Source organism: Mus musculus, chromosome 6, assembly GCF_000001635.26.
Source record: "Mus musculus strain C57BL/6J chromosome 6, GRCm38.p6 C57BL/6J".
Taxonomy (NCBI): domain Eukaryota; kingdom Metazoa; phylum Chordata; class Mammalia; order Rodentia; family Muridae; genus Mus; species Mus musculus.
In genome coordinates this window covers 51,054,004-51,072,656 of record NC_000072.6, presented here as the reverse complement: position 1 = coordinate 51,072,656, position 18,653 = coordinate 51,054,004, and the positions used below count along the sequence as shown (strand labels likewise).

Genomic DNA, 18,653 nt, shown 5'->3' with positions numbered 1-18,653 from the left:
AGCTAATAATCACTTTAACTCTAGAGAAAGTGGATCCAGGGTGTCAGCTAACATTTGTTGAGAATCTGCTCTCTGAGCTGGCATAGTGGTGGGAACCAACAGGGAGCCAATGGTGGAGGGGAGAGTGAGAGAAAGAGAGAGAGAGAGAGGGAGAGAGAGAGAGAATGAGAGAGAGAGCACTAAGGAGAGGATTATGCTGTGTTTTGTTTTGTTTTTAAGAGTTCTACAAGGAACATGGTAGTGTCACATTCTAAGAATCCTGTCACCACCCTTCCTAGACCCTTTCCCAATATACATCATTCTTCTTTGAACCCTCTTAGAACTGCCACTGCAATCCAAAGTTAAAAAAAAAAGTGTGTGTGTGTGTGTGGGGGGGAATTCTGACCCCAAAACGACTTTTTTGTCCGTGCCTGTGATAACTCACTCTGGCTACACCAGAGTTTTCTCTTTTTGCCCCGATTATTTTGGGGAAGAATCAACTTAGAGTCTTCTTGATGTTGAATCTCAGTTCACACCAGGCAGAGGGTAAGGGGGCAAGAGCACCCAGTAGACCTGCAGAAGTCAACCCACGACTTCCATCTGCGTGAGTGGATTCCTTCCTTAGTCCTCTGGGATGGACCTGCTTCTCCGGCCCATGTTCCTGGGTTTATATCTCTAGACTTTGTACAGCAATCTGGGGGTGGTGACTAACTTCAAATGCTTCAGCGTGAGGATATTTTCTCACCCATTTGCCACATAATGTGCTCTTAGAAGCATGCTCAATTTGCCCGAAGAAGCAACACCCAGCAAGAGGACAGAACTGTCGACTTCCTGGAGTGGAAATCTGGCCAGCCTTTTTGAAGACAGGTTTCTGGGGCTTGTTATAACTTTTTCCAGGAGGAAACACTTCTTCACATTGAGTAAAATATGTACTCTTCCTTTCTTGTTTATTTTAGGTGAGGTGTATTTTGGCCCCGTTTTACTCCTGAACTTAAAAAAAAAAAATCACCTTTCTGTGGAATAATTTGCTCTCCTGTCAAATTTATCAGTCAGCATAAGCAGCCTGGAACTGGTTTAGTGGAGCTGTAGGCTGAGCACTCTGACTTAGGCGGGCTAGAGGAACAGGAGTGTGTGAGGTCGAGACCCCGAGAGCCAGCACGCAGCCCTGATGCTTCATTCAGCAATCAAGGGACGACATAAATACAGCAGTTCCGTGCCATCCAAACTGTGGCAAGTGGCCGAGGAACTCATCTAAGGCCACCAAAACCTCCCTGCTTGTGTAAACCCCCTTTCCAAAGGGGCTGGTAATTCCTGCTGCTGAAGGACCTTAAGCCACTTCAGCATGAATACCTCGTGATTGGCAGCAATGCTGGCCATTGTAATCGTCATATTGTTTGGTGGTGGGGAATAATTTTTATTGCTAGCTCAATAGCATTTCACAGTTATTAAACCAGACTCATTGTCCTTCTAGACTCTGAAAGGCTCAGAAACTTTAGGGCATAGAGGAAGAAGAAGAAGAAGAAAAAAGCCAAAGGCACAAAACCTGTCAGTTATTTCCACAGCTCCAATGTGGCTGTCACATTCTTATCTTTTAAGGTGCTGGGGAAGAAAAATGAAAAAGCGGCTTTTCGGATGTGCTTATGGCCAACTTGTTTTCATAAATAAGAATTTATGGGAGTAGATTCAATTATGAAAGTTATTTTAGAATGGTTAAAAAAATGGAAACATTTAAGGAATGGGACACCTATCCTATTATGATTAGACATTATAGCACTTAGATTAAAATAATGTTCACACAATGAGCAGATATAGCTGAATGTCCCATAACCCTGAAGATAAATGCCTGACTGAAGTCATTGCCAGGGCCTGAGTAGAATGCTCCAAGGGGATGAATGGCTGTGATTAGGGAGGGAACACATCTATTTCTCCGAGAGGAAGGGCTCCCGGGTTTATTTAGCAGATAATGAAAGCATCCTGCAAGTGAGCTGAAGGGTGACCTTGTGCATCCACTAGGTGTTAGCGACTGTCCTGGCCTTACCCAGAGGTAAAGCAGCTTAGCAGAGGTTTCTCCCCTTCCATGAATCAAATGAGTACAGTGCCGTAGGCTCCTTCTGTAGGGCTAATTGGAGACCCCACGAGAACAGTAACATAGCTTTTCTTTATGGGTCACCCCCAGTGGAAGCCATTTATGGTCTTTTGTGAACACCAAGTTTCTGGGAATTTGACTAATTTTTGGGTAATTTTTTTTCCCCGGACATCGGAGAGCCCGTTCGCAGAGAATTCGCCCCCCTCAGCTCTTTGTGTGCTTTCTGCATGGTTTTGCTTTGCTTCTTCTAGGCAGAGTTTGCGAGGCCCCGAGGACCACACCAGCGCTCAAGTCAGGGGGCTGCACAATTAATCTTCTGCTGAAAGAAAAATGTATTCTTATTTCTCTTCAAGTGTCTCTGGCAGTAACAGGGTGTGGGCAGAAACTTGTGTTTACCTAAACAAAAAACAGAAGATGTATGACCCCTCTAAACATTCCTGCGGCTGGCTCTTCTCTGAGGATGCCCCTCCGTGGCTGGGAGCCAAGATTCTTTTATTTTTCTAGAAGTAATTACAGCTTGAGAGGACTGTGCCCCATGGCTGACATTGTGGCTGGGGAGTTTATGGGGTTGTGCTAATTCTGTTTGGACATGATTTTCTACTTTTCTTTGTGGGAAGGAGATCCCCTCCCTCCAAATTCTTGACAGTTGCCTCCAGTCATTTTCTCTGCCTTCCAGTCTCCTTGCTCCCAACTCCTGCCACCCTTTACCTCCCAAGGGAAGTCAGGGCTCCCTTGTGGAGTCTTGGACAGTGGGTCCCTCCCTATGCTAACTTCAAGGAACACTTTTCTCCCGACCAAAACCTTCTCTCATCCACCATAGACATTGTTATAGAGTTGATCTATATATCCATAGCCCACAGATAGTCCACCTTTTGTCTCCAAACCTTTCAACATCACCACCCAAAGGGATTTGCATTCAGTTTTGGCATTTAAAACTAGAAAGAGGAACCCGTAAGTCTGTTTCTGGGTAAAATCATTAGACTATTTTAAATAAGGAGTTGTAGGAACTTAATTGCTCTCATCCATAATATAGATTCAATTTACCAATGTTTAATTTCACCTTTCTTTTATTTTTTAAGGAAACACATGTGCATGTGTGTGTGTGCATGTGTGCATATGTACTTGTGTGTTCAGACTGGTCTATGCAGTTCCAGATACTAGGTAAATTGTCACAGAAAGGCAAAAGCATTAAAAAATGGAAACAAGCAAACCAGAAAACCAGAACAGAAGCAACAACACTCTCACAGAACACCCAACTGCCTTCATATATAGAACAGTTATCCTGGTGATACGCACTGGAGTGGAGTATCCCACACTCAGCAGTGGTGACACTGAGGTGGCCTTCTGCTAAATGCAGGTGGAGGACAGCAATGAGCCTTGAGTAGGGAAAGAATACCCAGGGGACACGCTGGTATATCCCAGACACACTGCATCCTGGAGAAGAAGCCTTGTCTACTTGGGCTTTGGGCCTTTTTTTTTTTTTTTTTTTTTTTTAGCTTATTTCAGTGCCAGGCAGGGCTGCTTGGCTCTGACTCCGGATTGTTTAGTAGTGAAGGGGTTATATGTAGGGGTGATCAGAGATTTAAACTGTCATGTCAGTAGTGCCAGGGAATAGGCTGTGTAAGGGCCTTAATAAATCTGCCCTTGACTTATGGCCAAACCTCATTCAGCAGAAAATTATTTCTGCAGCATACTGAATGCTCTGCTGTGATGGAGACAGAAATAAAGAAAGGTGGAAATGAGGAGACGAGAATGGAAATTCAATCCACATGCAGCAGGGGGGACTCCAGTAAAATTGTTTTTTTTGAAATAAGAAACAGAATGTGAAGGACTTCTGGAACAGGGTATATGCCTTTGATTACTAAAAGGTCTTAGGGGACAAAGAATGATTCTCAGGGAAATCATTAGGGAAGGGAGGGAGGGGACAGTGCGTGGCCTGGCCTCAGCTCTTGATGAGTGCTTCTCATTCGTTCATCAGTTGGTTGGCCTGGATCTCATGAGGGAGGTGCTGTGGACCCCGGGGTGAGCAAGAACCTCCAGCACTCACAGCTGGCCAGATAGAGCAACAGGCTCATCTCTCAGGTGAAATGTGTCATGCCTCAGCTCCCTGCAGACCAAGTAATGTGAATGCACTTTGGCTACCAGAGACAAGTTCTCTTGGGAATGGAAGATGGGGAGGTGCAGGATTGCAGATACAGAGAGCGTCAGCACCCGCCACAGCTCCAGAGTTAGTAGTGTAAGGAACAGGGTTTTCATTCACTGGACAGTCTGACTGAAGGGTCAAAGTGGCCTCTGGTTTAAATGAGATGGGATTTATTTCCTTAGGACAAGTTAGAAGGAGAAGGAAAGGGGTAATATCAGTGAGCAATGCATTTTTTTTTTTTTAAGATTGGTTCCTGAAGGCATGGACTATCCTTGCCTCTCCATTTTAGGCCAGAGATCACTTTAATTGGAAGGATAATTTAAGAGACAGGATTCCTTCTTTTTCTGCAAGTTTCGAAACTGTTGGGAAACGCTCGAGGAGCGAGGAACAACAAGAGCATTTCCTCTTCTAAATAATTTATTTCCTGTTAGTAGTTTTCCTTTTCTGCCCTGCACTTCCATTCCCAGAGCTGTAATGAGTTTCGGGAACATAAGGTGTCAGATATTGGTTTGGTGGTGGTGGTGCTGTTGAGATCTCTGAATTCACGACCCCTTCGAGCATCCGAGGCATGGTGCATACATAATTTACGAAGAGATCTGCCGCTTTCATCTGTTCCGCCTTCTAACTTTTGGCGCTTTTTTATCCAAAGGATGATTTGTTTTGCTGCGAAAGAACTTGCCATATTTCCAGAAGTTTCTGCAGAGGACTGGCACCCTGCGGCAGATCCTTTGTGCTCAGGGCGGATTCTGCAGAGTCTTCAATCCTAGAAAGAGAGGGAGGAGAGAGAGACAAAGCCATTCGAGCTGGTTTTCTTAGGGTAGAGGTGGTTGAAGGAAAGGCTCAGTGTGTGAGAAAATACATTCTTGTCCACTAATGAGAACAGTGTTTGGTGGATGGAGCAAAGGATGTGGCCGTGGTAAAGCAGGCTCTGGTTTTGTTGGTCTCACAGGGCTTCGAGGACCTAATTAGCAGCTCACTGAGCGGTGGTCCCTTCTAACAAGCATTCCCCGCAGAACCGCTTTTGTCTTTAGAGGTTGGGTGGGAATACAAATGCAGACTCTTCACTGACTCGCCTCTCTCTTTCAAGTCCTTGTCCACGTTTCTTTCACGTCCAGGTATAGCTTTCTGCTTGTTTTTTCATTTCTGCCTCTCTTTCTGAGAAAGGGCAGTTGAATTCTGAGTGGGCTGCCGAGAACCGGGGCTGAAGTGGCCTCTCTAGGAAAGCCAGAGGAGAAAGAACATTGGGGTTTCCGACCTGGATTGTCTGCTGAGACCAACCCTCGTCAAGAAACCTGCCTCTTATTGATCCATACTCCTCACATCTTAAATATTTAATAATGTGTTTTGCTGCTTGGTAGATTCTTCAGAAACCCAAGCTAATATCTCTTTGTGCACAAATGTGCATATATTTAACGATTGATTTGAGGATGGGCACTGTCTCCTGCCACGTGCTACCTTGAGACTCTTCAGGTAAGAAGCCTGTGGCAGCTGCTCTTCCTGAAGCACGAGGCACATAACCTCTTTATAACCTAAGATGTTCTTTTAAAGATTACTATAGTGTCTGCTTATTCATGTATATCCTATTATTGACTTATCTATACACACACATGTCATCCTAACATGTCATCCTGTGTCATGGATAGAGAGAACCTCTACTGAGATCCTAGTTTCTGTCTTCTGCAGAGAGAACAGCTTGTCCTCCCCTGTGGTAAGCCTTTCACCTCCTCACTTGGTTCTCACTGACACCTGAAGCTTTTTCATAAGGACTTTATTATTATTATTATTATTATTATTATTATTATTATTATTATTATTATTTTGCTGAGTGTCATGTGGTCATCTTAATTTTCACCTGTAAACAAAGTTACAGGATAGTCTCATGGACAGTCTGTCAGGATCTTCTTTAATTTGCAGCTGATAGATTATGTTCATGTTGTCTCTAGGCACCCACATCTCTCCTTTCCCAGCCTTGAAAGGATGGAGTTTTGCAAGAATGCTTCTTGCTCCCCTTTAAGAGCCAGCTGTTAGAAGGACAGAGTCCAGTGTGCCCCGGCCCCCTTTCCACTGCTAGCTTTCTCTTACCCACATCGAATGGCTTTTCTCTACACTTGAATTCAGAGAGCTCCTGCTGGACAAAAGGATGGGAGAACTCAGAGGGAACAAATGTTCAGGGCCCAAGAAGGTGAGGAGGAGGAGGGAGAAGTCACAGGCCAAAGGGAAGCAGGGGTGAGAAAGAAGAGGAGGAGGGCTGGCTCGAAGAGCCTTTCAAAGCCTGATTTGATCAGAAACAAAGGGCACTTGACATGTTTCAAAGAGAAAAGCAAAATTAGTCATTATACCTACCAGCTTGTTTATTGACTGTCCAGTAAATATCAATGCATTCTATCCTTGGACTTTCAACTAAAGAAGTGTTTGTCTTGATTAAAACTATGAAGTGAGATGAAAAGAACAGGGAAAGCATTTGGTCAGGTTTTTGAAATACTGTTTGTAGTGACTGCCTAGCTGCAGAAATGGGAATTTGGAAGGACCATCTGGAAAAGATAGAACAAAAATTAAAAACTGAATGGGGCTGGAGAGATGGCTTCACAGTTAAGAACGCGTGCTGCTCTTCTGGGGGACCCAACCTCACTCCCCAGAACCCACATTTGGTGACTCACAACTGCCTGCAATTCCAGCTCCAGGGTGTCTAATGCCTTCTTCTGGCCTCCAGAAGCTCATGAACATGGACCCCCTTTCTTCTATCTCTTAACAAAGAAAGTATGCTCAGCAGACCAAAGGGAGGGGACCATGTACAGGTGTCCGAACGGTTGTTAATTTGCCAAGTTTTGAGCTGTGAGTTTTACCTTGATGTGGTTTTCAGGGAGGATTATAGTTTATCCTTTGTGAGAAGCACCATCTTATTATAAAATGGAAAGAACAGCCTTCACAGAACCCGAGTCCCGAATTTTGCTTCCGGCATCCATCTCCCATTTACTTAACTAGAGAAATAAAATTGGAGGGAATTTGGCCTTCAGGTTATAGGGCTGGGAAATGCTTTGAGAGACCTTCTGGTTGGATTACTTCTAAACCCTCCCTGACAGAGGAAAATTTATCTTATTTTTAAGTGCTCCCCAGAGGCAGAGTGTCCGCAGACTCCCTTACTAACTCATTGCAGCGTTTAACGATCTCCACATTCAGGAAATTCCTTCTCCTGTCTTACCTAAGCCCCTCTCTGTCCAGCTTAGCCCATTTCTTTTGACCCAGTCCCAGAAGAGATGGGGAAAGAAAGGTCACCCTCTTATATAAACATCCTTTCACATAATTAAAGATTACTATTTAAAAAAATCCCCAAGTTGTCCATCTCTGCTCCCTTATCTCACAGACCCGTCCTGCTTCCTTTAGGGTTCCGCTTTCTTGCAGGGTTCCATCCCATAGCCGTATCTTCACCTTTGCAGAGGTCTCTCTCAGTCATGTCCGCATCACCCAAGGTCTGCAATGTGCACTGGGAGAGGAGACAGAACCTGACACGTGTACTGCATTATTTCCCAGACTCTAAGAGCCCGAGTTCATGGAAAAGGCCGAGTGGTAGTGATAAAATGTGTCTTTTAATTTTAATAGTTTCATATTATAATGATTTTCAAAGTTAAATTTATTAATCCTAGGTTTATGAATATTTCCACTGGTATACATGAACTTTTTAGATTTTTAAGAGTTTTAATAGAATAAAATATCCTAAGAAGCATAGCCTTACCTGGAGTTCACCAATACAATATGCTAAGAACCACAACCTTGGTCTTCACTGGAGACTGGCTACAGGGTCCCTTCTCTGCCCTTAGATACCCAAAGCTTCAGATATTCAAGTTCTTTATAAATGATGCAGCAGTCTGATGTACCGAGACATGCTAGACACTTCCTTCATACTTTAGATTATCTCTATATTCCTAGTTAAGCCTAATACATCATGAATGTTATATACGCTGGGCGGTGGTGGCGCACGCCTTTAATCCCAGCACTTGGGAGGCAGAGGCAGGCGGATTTCTGAGTTCGAGGTCAGCCTGGTCTACAGAGTGAGTTCCAGGTCAGCCAGGGCTACACAGAGAAACCCTGTCTCAAAACACACACACACACACACACACACACAAAAGAATGTTATATACACAAATGCTATACTGCATTGTTTAGGAACATGTGTGTATGTCTAGATGGCTGTAATGAGAGTCACAAAACAAAACCCAAAATCATGAGTCTGGGAAAGTGAATGGTAGTTATGAGGGGAGGCTGACAGAGATGGGAGGGAGATGAAAGAGGGTAGGGGTAGAGTTTAATCATAATATATTATATACACATATAAAACGTCAATTAATATGCCAATAAAAAGAAAATAAATTCCTTAAAAATAAATTTAATTTAAAAAGGTTAAAATGGGTCCACTTTTATTTAGTATTGATATAGTTTTAAAGATACTCTTGATTCGAGGTTGGTTGAACCTGCAGAAAACTCTGTGGAAGGTGAGGTGCTCTGCAGGGTCAAGGTAGCCCCTGCCCGAGCTCCTCAGTTAGATTACAGTCTGCCTTTCCTCACCGTTACCGCCATTTCCAAAGCCTCTTAGTTGTACGTGGGCGTGGCCTGAGGTTTTCCGTGAGCTCACTTCTGCTCCTTGGCTTGTTCTGGATGCTGAGATCCTGGATCCTAGACTGATGTCAAGTGTCAGCACTGCACACAGGCTTGCAGGGTGGGGTAAAAACGCTTGGTGCGTTTCCATAAGAATCAAAGCTGTTCACTAAAGTAGTAATGCATCTTTGTTGTTGTTGTTGAATTTTGCATTCAATGAAATCTTAATCCATTTGAGGAGTTTACAAAAGTTTCAAATATTTGGCAACGCAAGACTCCAAGATGTAGCTTCTTTATAAGTTGCATTAAAACTTTATAAAAATGACTTTAAAAAAAACCCTCAAATTTCCTAGAAGTTTTAAAAGACATGCTTGCAAAGGTAGTAAGTGGGAAAAAAAAAAACAAAACGATGTCTGTTATGCATAGTGTGATGTCTCCTGCTTGTATCCTAGCAACAGGACCCAGAAGAAAGGAGCCCAGAGAGAACCAGCCACACTTCAACCTTCTGCAGAATGAGGCAGCAAACCAGGGACAGTGAGGTATTTAGGAGTGCCAGGGAGGGTAGTCACAGTCACAACACACTCATCTTTATTCTTAGTCATGAAAGGTCACCTACCATGAGCCAGGCAGAGTTACTCCAAAGAATACAGAGTCAAAAGTCCCCACCCACCTTCAGACAGGCTATGTTTGGTTTTGGTTCATTCATTTACTGTCTCCAGGACTTATCATTAGGAAAGTCTCCTTCAAAACGACGATTAAAGAGTAAGATTGGTAAGTTTTGTCTTTAAAAATGAGTGCCTTATTTCGCTTCCATCAAAATTAATTCTTCACAAGGAGTGTACAGTTATATGGAAAATGCCTCCTGGGTTATGCTGTTCACTGATAAGGAGGGTACGGAGCTATCATTACATCTGAAGTCAGTACAGTGCCCACCTCCCCCAGTGGAATTTATGAAAACACACAGGGTTTGAGAAGGGGGATGATGGGAAATTCTTGCGTATTTTACTTTTCAGCATTTTCTCACTTTTTGTGGTAGTCACACATGACTTTTATAATAGCATGACATATATTCATTAAAAGAAAATTATTCCCTTCCATCTTTACAGTCTTTGAGCTTTTGCAGAGTCTCTCATTAAAATACACCTGGGATGAATCAGTCCCTAAGCCATTATCAGTGAAGACTTGAAAGATAAACACCTGGCTCGGAGAGCCAAAATGGTGCCCAGAGGGGAAGCAGGGGGCGGGAGACAAATCAGATGTTTCCCGACTCCTCCTGCACTGCCCCTGAGCAGCTCCTGGCATCGGTTGGATCACAGCAAAGAGTGCACCAGGCTTTGTTCACAGCACCTCACCAACAGGCAGTGACCGAGCTTGGGTTCAGGAGAGAGTTGCTACAGGATGGACAGGACTCAAACCCAGGTCAGCTAGCTGGAGAACTCCGAAGAGCTGCCACAGAAGCCCACGGTGCCTGCACACCAAGTCTCCAATAGTTCTAGGGAGGGCTGGGGACTGGTAACCACATGTCTCGAGTGTTTGAGGTGGTACTGTTTCGTAAGAAATGGCCCTAGGTCTGTTGCTAAAAACATCGCTAAATGCTGTTGTGAATTTGATGGATTTGTTAGAATGCTCTTTATTGGTTCGTTTGGACGTTAGAAAAATTCCTCCCCCAAACTACAGGCCTGACTTTAGTTTAGCAGATAAGCTGCTTTGGATGGAGAAGGGAAAAGTACACTGGGTCAAATACACTTTCCTCAAAGCAGAAGGCGCTGTTTGTGGGTGTGTAAAAATACATACACACAAAAAACCACACACACTTGCAGAACGTTTCCAGAGTGAGTTCAAGATTTGCCCCAAAGGGTCTTACTTTCTGCAACTTTAATTTAGTTCCTAAGCCTTGAGGTCTTGGGTGACTCTGAGTTTAATCAAATGTTAGCACACATGGGAGACATTGCTGTGCCTTTGTCTGTGGATTGATCCAGCCAGCGCTTGGTTGACTATTTTCTTTACTAACTAGAGATTTCAGAAGTGACGGGCCACTGTGTGCAGAAGCAGGTGAAGTCACAGAAGGTTGAGTGACCTGGCTCTGTTTGCAAGATCAGTAATCCTACTACTGAGTCAGATAGAAGGGCTATTTGGTAAACTCAGCCACAGGTCTGTCTGAAAGTCAAGGCTCAAGTTCGGCTTTCAGACACTGGTTATCAAAGGTTTGGCTGAAGAGAGTGAAGGAGAAAGTGGAACCTGCATGGCTTGGTGGGCTTTTCCTCATCATCTTTTAATAGGAAGGAAACTCAATGAAACTTTTGCACAGAAATAGCATAAAGTTTGACCCCTTGCCTTCTTAGCGTGGAATTCTGAGTAAACATGGGTGAAATACAACTTGTCAGCACAAAAATACCGCCTGTCATAGTCATTTGTGTATAAAATATGAGCCGCAGGTTTGGACCATATGGTTACATGAGTTCTAATTTACGTGGCATCGTCTTAAGTCAGCAGAACTCGTCCTGGCCTGCCTGTGGGGGGTGGAGTCAGCACCTCACCCACTGAAGTGAGAAGGCTCCCTGGGGTTTGGCCAGTTTCTGCCCCTGCTATAGACATCAGAGATTTGCAGGGCAGCATGGGACCCTCCCCAAGACAACTGAGCCCTTCCGGGATAAGGCATGTCTGACCAGGCTGTACCTGCAATCGGCTCTCAAAGTTGGACACGTGAAATTGAAAAATATTAAACCTCACAGCTTGTGACTTCTCCGTTCCTTCTGTTCCCACTGGGGGGAAAGTAACACAATCTCTTCCCCCACCCTCCCACGGGTGGGGAGAGCGGACGTTTGGATGCCATTTCAGAGCAATGCTTAATGAAGTGAGAAAATGCATTTGCAGTGTTGGGCTCTGTGGCACACGCGTGCAAGCCCAGAAGAGCACAATGGGTGTATTTTGTGATTTAGACATGAGCTACAAATGCCAAAGAAATGCCGTCGGAAGAAAAATCAGACTTGAAAGTCCAAGCTCAGCTTAGAAACAGATGTAATTTTTGTTTCTTAAAAAAGAAAATTTCAGTGGCCTCCTCTCTGCTCCCCCAAGCTGTGTCCTGTCACTGTCTTAGATGACCTTTCAACGGTGTCTGCCTGGGATACTTTTAGTAAGCAGGTTGGAGCATGTGACCCTTGACTCTGCTGCACATTCTTTGGGGGAGCCTGAAGGCTCTCCAGCTGCCCCCTGGGTGGTCTCTTCAGTTGTGGCCACTGATGTCTGAGCCTGATAAGCTGGAAGACCTGGGACCCAAGACCTTCCTTTGGCCAGCAAAGCACTGAGCAGTGCACCTTGAGGGCCAGGGGCCTCGCCTGGAACAGATGCTCTCGGTGGGAGGCGGTGGGCAGATGGCTTAGATTTTTTTGGCAGGTGTAGAGGATAATCTTGCTTTTGAGGATATTTTTTTTTTTCTACCCTGTTGTCATCAATAGACAACAGACTCCTTCTAGTGTTGACATTTGGCCTAGAGGTGCTGCCTGCACTAAGAACAAAAGCAAAAGCAAGCACAAAAGTGAACTTCGAAACCAACATAGGAAGAGTAGACACAGAGCCTGTTTACTCTTCGAAAGGGATGTATATCCAACAAGGTTACCAAGGAAATGACAGACAGACCCAAAAGACAACAAAGAAAGTAAATCTAGCAACCATTTCAGTTGCTAAGAAATGAGTCATCAATTCAGGGAAGAGACCTTACTATTTGCAAGTTCTGGGTATTTGCTGGGTGTGGCTCCTCCAGACTTACCACAGAACAGTAAAGGTGTTTTAAAATGTAGCAGCTGACTTCCTAGACTTGAATAACACTCTCTGTCATGAAGTTAACAAGCAATGAACCGGCTACATCACTCAGCTTTCTCTGAATCCAAATTCTGTGCTTTCTCTCAGATTGCTACATTGGGAGCTGGTAGGGTTCTCAGTGCGAATAGGTGTGGCTGAGCCTGACAACCTGGTTATTATCCCCAGGAACTAGCTCTCTCTCTCTCTCTCTCTCTCTCTCTCTCTCTCTCTCTCTCTCTCTCTCTCTCTCACACACACACACACACACACACACACACACTGTAATAATTATAAACAAAGCTGGTGTGAATGAGTGCGTATTGATGTTTAAAATTAAGGCTGCCTCGTCTTCACTTCAGTAGCAAGCTGGAACTTACTGATTGGAAGCAAAACATCTTACATGATGAGTTTTTAGCATAAAGAAGTCCCGTTCTTCTCTCTCATGTTCATATGTTGTTAAATCCCATCCTGGGATTCACCTGGCTCACAGATTGTCTGCCCCATGAGGTAAGCTCTTAGAGTTCACAGTTTCTCTGCTTGGATTCTGTCTTAGCCACAGTTCTCTTTTTCTCCTGGTCCCAACCTGGTCTGCTTTTCCTTTTCTGGCACCTGCCTATTTGTCTTCAAGGTCTGCTTCCAGGGCCCACAGGCTGCCTCTTTCCCTGGCCTCCTTTTTGGTGCTGGCCCCTCACTGCCCTTTATCCATCCCATAGCTTAGTACCATGGTTGCTTTGATGAATTAAAAAGGCTCAACGTGGGGAGGTTAGCCCTGTGTTTCTGCTGCCTTGAGAAATAATGCTGAACATTACTGTGCGATGACGATGCTCTTAAGCTACAGAAGTTCAAGACCAGTGTCTGTATTTAAAGCCCTGTTCTGGATGTTCCAGATGTGGCTTCTTTCTGTCTCTGGGGAAGCTTTCCTTGCACAGTCCTAGATAAACTGTAAGTACCTCCATCAGGCCCGGGATGAGGAGCGGGGCTCCTGGTCCTCTTGACATCATTGTTATTTAGGGGGGCTATCTTTGTATTTTTGTTCTTCGCCTTATTTCCTAAGATAGATGTTCCCTGGCAAAGGTGGTGTATGGACAGCTAAAAGCCTTATTCTGAGAATATGTGAGTAGTCTTCAATGATGTTTTTCACCATACAAAATGGGATTTTTCACAATAACCTATTTTCTTTTGGTTCACAAGTGGCATCTATTTTTCTAATTCATCTACTGGCTTCTCAAAGACATCCAGTTATTAAGTGACAAGGTAAGATTTGAACTCAGGCATTTCTCAACTACTACTCAATCTCTGAGCCCATGTGCTAAGGTTGTTTTGGAATAAGTATTAGTCTAAACCAAACGAAGATGCCTGTGTTTGACTTGTTTTGTTTTAAAATAAGGTCTTATTATGTAGTCCAGGTCAGCCTTGAACTTCTCCTGTTCCTGATTTTTGAATGCTGGGAGTATAGGCAAGTACCCCTGCATTCCATGATTCTATTTTTGACTTTCAAAAACTGGAAATTTGTATGTGGATTATATACAAATATAATTCAATATCATATGGATCAAATATCGCAATAATACAATGTCTCTTAGACCAACAATGTAAGAGAGACAGAACCGATGTTCTCTATGTGGGTTGATACGGTCTAGCTTTATCATGGGGCACACATGCCTTCTGGAAGACATCTGCAATAACTGAGGTACCAGTTATTAACCAGCATGATCCAGGTACACAGCATAGGGGGAGTTAACTGAAGAAATGCTGAATCAGTTGGATAATAGGAATCCTGTTTGATGTAATCTTTTCAAGCTTTAGCATATGTTCTATTTCTGGAGTCTGTGTGTGTGTGTGTGTCCCCAAAGACAAAGACAGAGGGACTTTTTATAGTTGGGAGAAAAGCCTCCAGCATGGCATGTGTGCCCTTGAAGCAAATACTAAGACCTGGTTAGATGAAGGCTCCACATGGGGGGGGAGGGGTATTACCATCACCATCCTCTCCAAAATGGCCTCACTTTCCGGGAGGCATGCTATTATTTTCTTTAAATTTTAAAAGTGAGGAAAGTGAGGAAAGTGAGGGAAGCTTATGTTTGTGGAGGGAGAGCCTTGACTCCTGAGCAGCATTGGCTGATAGAGCCTTCTGCCGTGATCAAAATGTTCTCCGCCTGTCCTCTTTAACATGGTAGCCACTGTCCACACGCGGATGCTGGACACATGAAGTGAGTATATGATTACATTTTAGATCTGTGACGATGAGGTGCCATTCAGATTTAAGCTGAAACTGTCACACAAGGCTAGGGGGTGCTCTATTGGGGTGTTTGGGTTTTAAATTCATGGTTTTTGTTACATTTTCTTTGCTTGAAGCAGGGGTTTTAGAGAATGAGGGAATGTCGACATCTCTGCCACTTGATTTTGATGGATCCTAGTTTCTTCCAGAGGATGATAAGGGATTGCGTCTAAACCTTGCACCGTGTCCTTTCCAGAGGGCTGTTAGAGTCTGCACTGATTTCCCAGGGATGCCTAACTACATTGTTCCCGTAAACAAGCCCTATAATAGGCTAAACCAGACTCTGGCGGTTTCTCTCCAGCCATATGGTATCATGACAAACATGACTAATTCCTGCTCTGTTGGTTCTGAATCGTGTTAATCTGCCAACTGGTTAGCGCCCATTATAAAGCAGCTTTTATCAGGAGAGTCTCATTAGCATGTGAAATTAGTCCAAGCCTAAACTTCATTTTGCCAAATCCTCCCTCAGGCTGCTCTTGAGATGGAGCCTGTTCACAATTGAGGTTTTGTGTCTTGACTGTCAGGCTATGTCCAGAAGGTCAATTAGCGTTTTTCTTTCTTCTTCTTTTTGATAGGATATGCCACGTTTATTTGCTGTGATCTAAATTCTGGTAGAGCTAGTCTGTCTTTCTGTTTGTTCTGCTTCTGTGATAGAGAAATATAATCTTTGCCTGCTCACAAAGATAATTTCTTATCATTTGGCTCAATAAAGGCTGACTTATAAATATTCTTCTGTGAGATTTCACCTAATGCATCTCTCCCTGATGTGTATCAAATAACCCCCTCAGCACCAAACCCTTTCAGGGTTACCCCCGAACCTTCTTAAAGTGCCCTTTGCACACATTGTTCAGGAGTGAAAACTAACCCAAACAACCAGAAGCCATTAGGTTCTTTAAAAGAACAGAAATAAGGTTTTAACAAAGAAGGTAGAGGCATGTATATGTTGTACCCCTGAAAGTTTTCTTTCTCTTGGAATTACTCCATTAGTTTTTTAAGAAATAATGCATGTTAGCTAATTTGGGGGGGGGTAGTTATCCTAAAATTCCTTAAATGAATAAAAGTTTAAAAGCATGACTTTGAAAAATTAATCAAAGACAGCTTAGTTTAAGGACAATGGGAGCAGAAGGAGAGAGAGAGAGAGAGAGAGAGAGAGAGAGAGAGAGAGAGAGAGAGATCGCTATGTGAAGTGGACAGGGCCAGTGTTAGGGAAACTGTCATCTCCCTCGTGTCCTGTTTTCTCTCCTGGGGAAGATGATGCTGGACTACATCTATGGAAAGCAGATAGAGTACAAATAGAGTGAACCCTCCACACCCCCCTATGCTGTGCTTTGTCTGGCTGGGCTCTTATTGGATTGTGTTTCATTGGGTTAGCCTCAGCTGTCTCAGAAGAGGAGACCTGCCTTCACTCTCATCCCCATTCTGCTCAGTTGTGTTTGTGAAACTTTCCTAAAAGCAAAATGTTGATGATGATGACTGCAAGTGATGTGTTAAGGTTTTCCCCATTATCTTGACATCTCTCTAAACACATACACACACACACACACACACACACACACACACACACACACACACACACATACACACACACAAAACAAAAACATGGGAGAGAACCTGAAATGTCACTCACTTAAGAATGTAACTTTCTCTGCCCCCCATGAAACATTATTGAGCAGCCGGACACATTATGGGATATTGGATCAGAGTGCTCATGCTGGAACTAGATATTAATTAGTTCTTCGTAGCCTTTGAAGGATTCTGAGTGTCAGTTTTGCCATCCATAAAACGGAAGCACCTACAGCTTCCCTCCTTCTGAAGATAAACTGTCATTATTTGGTTGATGTTGGATCTGGACCATGATGAGGGTGCAATGAGTGGCAGCTATTGTAGCTTCCATCTACAGGACACTGGGTGGAGGGTGAAGGCGCCTTTGTGCTCTCATTGTATGGGGAGCATTGTCACCACTTTCCAAGTCTCAGTTCTGGTCATCGTCGACAGTGGGTAGATTCTCTTTGGGAATGGGACACGGGGTCTTCCCAGGGCAAATGTCAGGCGCTTTGATGTGCTGCTGGGTCAGACTCTGAGAAGCTCCTGAGCAGTCAGCTTCGCCTCCCACTGAATGCCATCTGAGGCACGGCGTTCAAGAGGAAGGAGCTGAAAGGCTTCTGTGTGGGTGGGATGCCTTGAGAAGACACCCGAAGAATTCAGGGTGCCCACTCCTTGCTCATCAATCTCCCATTGTGAGGGGGTCCCAGGCCTGAGATGTTCTCTGAGTGTGGTGTGGGCTGGGCTTCCAGAGAAGACAAGGCCTAGAAGAAGATTCACTAGAGATGCTTTAATGTCTTTGTTTTTAGTCCCAGTTTTGCTTTTGCTGCTGAAGGGCAGGGGTGATCAGAGGGAATATTCTCCTTTCTGACTTAACATGGTTTCTTTTCTTCTCCCCACTTCTCCTTCTCTTCTCCTTCTCTTCTCTCTTCTTCTTCTTCTTCTTCTTCTTCTTCTTCTTCTTCTTCTTCTTCTTCTTCTTCTTCTTCTTCTTCTTCTTCCTCCTCTCTCTTCTCTCTCTCTCTTCCCCCTCTCTCTTCTCTTTCTCTCTCTCTCCCTTCCTCCTTCCTTCTTTCCTTCCTTCCTTCCTTCCTTGTTCATTCATTTGTTTTTTTGTTTGTTTTTCCAGATAGGGTTTTTCTGTGTAGCTCTGACTGTCCTGATACTCACTCTGTAGAGCAGGCAGACCTCAAATGCAGAGATCCACCTGCCTCTGCACCCCCAGAGGGCTGGGGTTAAAGACCTGTGCCACCACACCTGACTGCCATGGTTCCTGCTGTGGGGCAGGATTTTGGTTAATGGGAACAGACCACTTTCATTACAAACAACATTCTCTTCTGTCTTCTTGGCTATTGTCACCATCAAAAAAAACAAAACAAAAAAACAAAAAACAAAAAACAAACAAACAAAAAAACTGCTGGCGGTCTGCAGTGCCCCAGATGGTGGTATTGGACTCTAGATGCCCAGGCTGGTTAATATTTGGGTTGTCACTTTGGCAAATTCCCTCTTAGCTTCAAATTTCCTATCCTTTAAAAAGAATGCTCACATAACACCAAGCCTGTGAGGAGTTTTGGGTGGGGCAAGGGCAGCCATGCTTGCAAAACACGAGCCTGTCATGACTAGATTGGAACAGTGCATGTGGATGGTACAACAGCCAAGGAGAATCAGGTTGGGGATTTTGTCCTAACATTCCTGAACACTTCCTCCAGACCTCCTTTCTTCCTGATATACTTGTGAGGCTCTGTGGCCCTCCTGATGCCTACCTTGCAATCAATGACCCAAGGACAATCATCCTCTGAAGTGTAACTTCAAAGAGCAGCACCTTCTTAAGTTTGAAGAAGCTGTGTTGACCTGAGATGTGTCTATTTGTGGTAAAGAGTACGGGAAGGAAGATATTCAAGGGTGTTATTGAAGCCATGGAGAAAGTCAGAAGGGGCTTCTCATTCACCACAAGGGGTAGGTCTTGCTGGCTGTTGGCCTCACACGCTCGTTATGTATCCACTCTAATCAACCATGTGTCCCTCTCCACCTCTTCACATCCAGCCTCATGTTCTTCTAGAGCTATGTTATTGTCTCATTTGGAGGCTGATGTTCTGTAAACCCTTGCTTACCCTTGCTTGTGAACTGAAATAAAAAGAGGTTAAAAAAAAACTTTGCTTAAAATTAGCAGCAAATTCAAGAACTCCAGGCTTGTCTGTTGATAACTGGCATCTTGAGTTTTCTAAGATGTGGTGACAGAT

The 18,653-nt window shown here is 44.0% G+C and overlaps 2 long non-coding RNA genes across 3 annotated transcripts in view; one reads left to right on the top strand and one right to left on the bottom strand.

The window, feature by feature from the left end:
* Window positions 1–4,645: 4,645 nt before the first annotated feature.
* Window positions 4,646–18,653, bottom strand: part of Gm46959 — an 80,612-nt gene continuing 66,604 nt past the window's right edge. Inside the window, exon 4 of the long non-coding RNA XR_001785245.2 lies at window positions 4,646–4,971. This is a non-coding gene — a long non-coding RNA (predicted gene, 46959). The remainder of the gene's footprint in view (window positions 4,972–18,653) is intronic.
* Window positions 11,400–18,653, top strand: part of Gm31746 — a 28,323-nt gene continuing 21,069 nt past the window's right edge. The window contains exon 1 of one of the 2 annotated variants that reach the window (XR_869076.1): window positions 11,400–13,103. This is a non-coding gene — a long non-coding RNA (predicted gene, 31746). Of the gene's footprint in view, window positions 14,804–18,653 lie in introns of both variants that reach the window. The other variant, XR_869077.2, reaches the window with a different exon arrangement.